We start from the raw sequence: 7,891 nt of genomic DNA on the forward strand, positions 1-7,891 counted from the left end.
AATGTGCCAGTTAAGGAAAGAGGTTAGTGGGTAGGAGGAACTTGCATATAATTACCAATGATAGAAGGAAGTCACACCATTGGTGTGACTGGTGTTGGAATATTGTATACCATAAGCCCTATAATGTGCATCTGTATAAACCACAGTGCTGAACTAAGGAAAGAAGAAAAAAGGAAAGGAAAGGAAAGGAAAGGAAAGGAAAGGAAAGGAAAGGAAAGGAAAGGAAAGGAAAGGAAAGGAAAGGAAAGGAAAGGAAAGGAAAGGAAAGGAAAGGAAAGGAAAGGAAAGGAAAGGAAAGGAAAGGAAAGGAAAGGAAAGGGAAGGGAAGGGAAGGGAAGGGAAGGGAAGGGAAGGGAAGGGAAGGGAAGGGAAGGGAAGGGAAGGGAAGGGAAGGGAAGGGAAGGGAAGGGAAGGGAAGGGAAGGGAAGGGAAGGGAAAGGATGATAAAGGAAGGGAAGGGAAGGAGAGGAAAGGAAAGAAAAAGAGAGAAGGAAAGGAAAGGAAAGGAAAAAGAGGAAATGTTTTTATAACCAAAAGTAACTTATTAGATGGTTTTAAAGTGAGATCCAAGTCATAAGTAATAGAGCTTTATGTATGACCTCAAGTTGGGACAGCCAAAGGAATCATGTTTTCCAATTTTCCATGCAAGTGAAAAGAAAAACCTCACCACTTTAGGCAACTGAAGGAAGATTCCTACACACTAGGAGGAACTTCATAAAAATTGGAAAGAATGTATCTGGCAAGAGATTCTCTGGCCTGAGTTACAGATTTTTAGGGAAAGGGAAGGAAATCCCAGATAAGACTGCAAAACCAGATGTCATTGTGGACAATAGGTTTGAAAAAAAAGAACCAAAGTGGTAAGAAGTATCACAGGAACTCCCAGATAAAAATATGTTCAGAGGGGCCTGACCATAAGATAACTCAAAGGTCTTGAGCACATGCTTTGCTTGTTGAAAGCTCAGATTCTATCCTCTACATTGTTAGCAGAGCACCACTGCGAGGAAGCCCAAGCCTCAAGAAGACATAGCATTACGTGCATCCATGTCTGTCCACAAAAAAAAGTTCCAAAAGTGTTCCGGTACAAATCTTATATTTATCTTGCTCATGCATTCAGGACTTCATATTCTCATATAGCAAGAGAAAACAAAAGAAACACAAAACCATCTGATTAAATAGTATAGGTACCAGTGCAATTTGACAGGTTGACTGGGATGATAACAACTGAATGCTTATATTTAGAATATTTATATTTAGAATATTTAGAAAAGATGGAAATATAGGGAAGACAAAATGAAGTTGTAGACGATGTCTGGACAATATTGAATGGCATGGTAGTTTAGGATTTAAAGTAAGATAAATAAAAAAACTCATGATATTTTCATAGTTCTATAATATAAGCCACCTGGTTAAAGGAGTAAATAGATGATGTTTTTCTGCAAAGACTATAACTTAGCCAAAATTTGGAAAGTTGGGGTAATCCTGAAGTGTTTCATGTTATCTGAGAATCTCCATTTTCATAAAAGAAAGTATTACCCTTATTTATAACTTTTTTCCTTCTTTCCTTTCTTCCTTTCCTTCCTTCCTTCCTTCCTTCTTTTTTCCTTCATTCTTTCCTAATTTCCTCCCTCCCGTTCTTCTTTTTTCTCTTCCTTCCTTCCTTCCCTCCTTCCTTCCTTTCTCTTTCTTCTTTCTTTATTTCTTCTCTCTTTTTCTCTTTCTCTCCTTTCTTTCTTTCTTTCTTTCTCTTTCTTTCTTTCTTTCTTTCTTTCTTTCTTTCTTTCTTCTTTCTTTCTTCTTTCTTTCTTTCTTTCTTTCTTTCTTTCTTTCTTTCTTTCTTTCTTTCTTTCTTTCTTTCTTTCTTTCTTTCTTTCTTTCTTTCTTTCTTTCTTTCTTTCTTTCTTTCTTTCTTTCTTCTTTCTTTCTTCTTTCTTTCTTTCTTCTTTCTTTCTAGCTTGCTGTCTTACTCCTTTCTTGTTTGCTTGCTCTTTCTTCTTTCTTTCTTGTTCTTTCTTCTTTCTTGCTCTTTCCCACCTCTGGCTGAGATCTAAAATTACTCCTGGCTGTACACTCAGAGATTTCTCCTAGCAGTACTCAGAGGACCATATAGCATGCTGGGGACCAAACCCAGGTGAGCCACATGGTAGGCAAGAGCTTTAATCACTGTACTATCTCTCCAGTCCCATGAAACAACTTTTCCATTTAGATTAGGAGAGAAAGTCTTATTTGACCTCATAAAAAAAGGCAGAAAAAAGATTGGGAGATATATTGTATCTATGACAAAGCTATTTCCTAGTATAGAGATATAAAGAACAAATAAATACAAAACTTTGGGGGCCTAGAGAAAGGTATCATAACTAAAATATCTGCTTTGCAAGTGTGAAGCCTTGAAAGATCCCAGTGTCAACCACAATCACTGGGTATAGCTCTATTACCCACGTCCCAGTGTTAAGGAATCCTGGTGCTGTAGTGATCTCCATAGCAGTGCAGACTGATATGTGTCACATTGAAACGAATGTGTGTGCAAGCCTTAGGGAGAGCCACAACTAAAAGTTGTGCAGCACTGTCCCTGGAGACTTAATATAAGCACATAAGCTCTACAACTATAAGTTTGCAGAATACCAGAGTCGCCAAAAAAAAAAAAAAAAAAAAAAGTTTGCAGATTACCATCTCCCAATCCAGTGAGCACCATAATTTCCTCTGAACACCATAAACAATTACATGAGCATTATATCCAAACAGGTCATGTGGGTGAATCCAAAAATAAGGTGGCTTAAAATCAATGTTGTACTTGGGGACAAGTGCACATGACTTCAAACCTAGGATATATATATATATATATATATATATATATATATATATATATATATACACATATATATATATATACACATATATATATACATATATATACATATATATTTTGGTGAGTCAGATTATTAACTTTGGTCTTGTTTTCATAATCTAAAAAATGGGTATCATATTCTACTTTTTTTAAAGAGTAGTGATAAAGACTCAATTAGAATTCCTAACTCATACAAAGCCCAACACAATGATGGAAACACACTAAATATTTAATAAGTTCTTATTATTTTAACTCCATCCTTTTGGAAACATGGTCTCTTAAAGAACAGGAAGTTTTTCAAGGTGGTAAAAAGGAAGTAAAAGGAAGAAGGGTGCTTACACATAAAATCCTAGGATATAAAATCTTCTTTAACACTGTAGAGGGGAGAGAAAAGAGGAAAAGCAGTGCTTCCTGAATGCTACAGCATTTTCAGAGAATCACTGGGCAGTGCAGAAAAGATACTTGTCAGACTAATTAAGAGTGGTCAAATAAAACTCAGGGAATCTAAATTTGAATAGGAGGTGGATTTTAAAGACTTTTTTTTTATCATATAGCTATCCCATACAACATTTAAATGTATTTATATAAAAATAATTGTTCATCTGAAATTGAAATTTAACCTGGCATCCTGCATTTACTAAATCTGGCCATGCTAATTTACCCTCCCCCTGGCTGCATTTGTCTGGAGGAAGTTTAATCACCAAAGAAATGGAGACTGAGTGAAGCAACAGGAAATGAACACACCCTGACACTTGATAGATGTTCATTGAGTCTGGAACTCTTCTGTTTGAATGAAGTAAAGAAAATATAGTAACAGCAGAACTTTAACAGAAGGGGGAGGAGTGCAGTTCTGAAGATTCATGAAATAAAAATTGGAATATATTAACTGCAAAAGCAGGGGGAAAGTTAAGGAATGGTTTTTTATTATTTTTTTATGTAGAACATTGTCATATACAATTTTATTTATAATTAAGTTTACAATATCTTAACACCAATTCCATCACTAATAAGATTTGTCTTGAATCGCTAAGAAGCCTTACTTTCTAGAAGACTTTCATGGGTAAGGTTTACAAATAAAATTGATTAAGTTGCAACAGGTAAACATTGAAACATTAGTATAAGCAGATTCTAAAGGAAGTATAAATAAAGAAAAATAAAATAATAAAATGTAAAGAATACCTTTGCAGACAGTAGTTACAGTAAAGAAAATTCAGAAATAAGGTTGATTCTAGAGGAGACTATTGCCCCTTAGAAACAAAGATCAAGGAAGTGGGATTAGAAATAGAAAAACATAGGTACAAGAAAAGAGTGGATATCAAAGTTCACATCAAATGAATTCACAAATTCACAACAATTATAAAACAAGCAAAAGCAAGCACTCAAAGAAAACATTCTAAACTCTAAACCAATGCAGTAACATGTAACTGTAAAGGTCTGATTTTATTGTTCATTAAAGGATAATTAATTGAAACAAGATGAAGTTTCAAGAAAGAGCCTTATTGGCAAATGCTAGCAGGTTGAAAAATGCCAGGCTCACATCCTCAGAGTGAACATTTGTCTGATGGTTACAAAAAGCAATCTTATATAAAAAGAGAACCAGGAAGAATATTTTTAGAAAGGGTAGACTGCAGATCAGTGGACATCAGGAAGTACAATACATTTCCTCCTTAGTAGGTCCCCTGAAGCACACTCCATCTTATCTGCAAACCTAAACAAAGGGTTAGGCTTTGGTGAGGACAAGATGAAAACCACTGATCCTGCCTAGAATGGAATAGGTGAATCAACTCATAGTATCTTTAGAGCTGGTTCCATACAGAGGACACTCCTAAATTACCTTCTTCGTCTAGAAGAACATTGTAGAATTACAGGAAAACATTCCATACCACACTAGTTCCTTCTAGCAAAATAAGTATTAGACATATTACAGGAATATTTTCAAAAAAGGTTAATAGCATCTCTGTCTATAGCATCTCTGACTGTCTCCTGTGCTGTGCTGCATTCTCAGCCTGTATACATAGAAAAAAATGAGGAAAACAGAATGACCCAATTTAGTTACCACCTTAAATAGTTTCAGCTAAACAGAGGATGTTTGAGAGGAAGATCAGGGAGAAGAAGGAGACCAGGATAGCCACAGCAAATAAGGGTAAGGCTGTTAGGCAGATCCAACTTCTACTTTCTTCGTTCATAAGAGTTAATGAGATTAGAAACTCTCAAAACCATGGCAAAGACTCATTTATGGAGAGAACTCTTTCCTTTATAACATATAATTGTCTCTTGCAAAGGAGAACACTCCACTCAGGTTTCAGAGCTCTTGTTATAAAATATTTAAAAAAACCAATTTTGGGATGATGTATTTTTTTCCGTTTTACAACAGAATACAGAGAGTGATCCAGAGGATAAATGAATCATTACTCCTATACACTAAGAAACTAATGTCAGAACTCTGCTGGAACACTGATGCCAGCACCTATCTCTGACTGTCTCCTGTGCTGTGCTGCATTCTGGGTCTGATTTCATCTGTGGCTTCATCTGCGGATGGCTAGCCTTCCCTGGAGCCTGATTTTATCCTGTGTGTGGCTTCATCTGCGGATGGCTAGCCATCTGTGGAGGTGAGTTGATACGCTCAGAAAGGGGGAAGCCACTGAACTCTGCTGGAACTCTGATACCAGCACCTATTTCTGACTGTCTCCTGTGCTGAGCTGCATTCTCAGCCTGATTTCATCCTATGTGTGGCTTCATCTGCGGTCTGCTAGCCTTCCCTGGAGGTGAGTTGATACGCCCAGAAATGGAGAGCCAGAAGAGCGCAGCTGCTCCACTTCCAAAAAGGCTGCATACATCATTTAGCCAATGAATACAACCACAACACATAGAAAAACCCACAATACAAGTGTGACAATGGGGAAACAACACAGGCCAGCTCCAGACATAGAGAATAAAGATGGCAACTCTGATGACTTGAGCATGACCAACCAACTAGTCAGTCTCTCAGATAAGGAGTTTAGAGTCGCAATATGGAAGATGTTCACAGAACTCAAAGAAAGTATAGAAGAGAACACTAATAAAAATCAAGAGAATATGAAGATAGAAATCAAAAAACTCCAAACTGAAATTTCAGGTCAAATAACAGGTCTAAAAAACTCAGTAGATGAATTGAAGAAAAAAATGGATGAGCTTTCCACAGGTTAAAACCAGCTGAGGATAGAATTAGTACACTGGAAGATGAGATGAATAACAACTCCATACAGCAGAAGAGATTGGAAAAAAGCCTTAAAGCAAATGATCAAACAATGGAAAAATTACTCAAAGAATGTGAACAGATGAAAATAGAAGTCTATGATAAGCTCAAAAGAAACAACTTAAGAATCATTGGAGTCCCAGGACCCAGGAAGAAAATCTCCAGGAAGAATCAAAGGTCAAGAACATCATTAAAGAGAAACTACCAGAGCTAAAGAATACATGCGATCAAATCCTGCATGCCTGAAGATTACCAACTAAAAGAGACCCCAGAAAAAACACCCAAGACACATCCTAGTCACAATGATGAATCCCACAGATAGAGACAGAATTCTAAAAGCAACAAGATCAAAAAGAGAAATTACATTCAAGGGAAATCCTTGAGATTTACCGCAGACCTGTCACCAGAAACACTCAAAGCCCGAAGGCAGTGGTGGAACATAGTGACAAAACTCCATAAAATAAATGCTTTCCCTAGAATACTGCACCCAGGAAAACTCACTTTCAGGTTTGAAGGAAGTATACATGGTTTCACAGACAAACAACAGCTCAGAAACTTTACAGACTCAAAACCAGTCTTAAAAGAAAACTGAAAGACCTATTTTAAGACAAGACTGACCAACAGACACATCAAACTTCAATAGAATGATGGCTCTAAATCCTAGGACAATTCTTTCTCTCAATGTCAATGAACTAAATGCACCAGTTAAGAGACACAGAGTGGCTAAATGGATCAAAAAACTCAATCCAACATTCTGCTGCCTACAAGAAATGCAACTGAACAATCAGATCAAACATAGACTTAAAATAAATGGCTGGAGGAAAATTATCTAAGCAAACAACACCCATAAAAAGCTGGAGTGGCTATACTAATATCAGATGATGCAAACTTTATACTCAGAAAAGTTGTAAGGGACAAAGATGGACATTTTGTATTAATCAAGGGATATGTACAACAGGAAAAAATCACTCTCCTAAACATATATGCACCAAATGAGGGGCCAGCAAAATATTTAATACAATTTTGACAAATCTGAAAAATAATATCAATAACAACACAATAATTGTGGTAGACCTCAATACGGCATTGTCAGCAATAAAAACCTAGAAATAAATCTCCCCAAAATTGTACAAGGTAGCCCAGAATCTAAAATAAGGGAAGAAATGTCATTTCAGTAAGTGGTATGAGGAAAAATGGAAAATTTCATTGACTTTGGTCTTAGAAAAATAGAATATAGGACACCCGGCATGGGCAGAGGCAGCAAAGTCACACCAAACCAAGCCCCTCAAAGAGCCCCTGAAAGCCATAAGGGTGAATGCGGCCATCCACCCAGACCCTTTGTCTGTGAAGGCAGGGGGTGTGTTTGGTCCTGTGTGTGTGTGTAGCAACAGGGAGAGAGAGTGAAAGGATTTGTCTCCTTCACCTATCCCTCTTCTCTTCTGTCTCCTGAAACCCTCCTAAGAAGGCCAAGAAAGACTCAGCGAAAACTGTCACCCAGAGGCACCCCATCAGAAAGGTAAACATCTTTGTCTGTGAAGGCAGGGAGGTTTCTGGCTCCTGCTGTGTGCGTAGCAACAGGGAGAGAGACTGAAAGGATCTGTCCCCTTTGCCTATCCCTCTTCTCTTCTATCTCCTGAAACTTTTCTAAGAAGGTCAAGAAAGACCCAGCAAAAACTGTCTCCTAGAGAGGCCACAAACTATTATTCACTGCTGGTGGGAATGCTGTCTAATCCAACCTTTATGGAAAGCAATATGGAGATTCCTCCAAAAACTGGAAATTGAGCTCCCATATGATCCACCTATACCACTCCTAG

This window comes from Suncus etruscus, chromosome 1, assembly GCF_024139225.1.
Source record: "Suncus etruscus isolate mSunEtr1 chromosome 1, mSunEtr1.pri.cur, whole genome shotgun sequence".
Lineage (NCBI taxonomy): Eukaryota > Metazoa > Chordata > Mammalia > Eulipotyphla > Soricidae > Suncus > Suncus etruscus.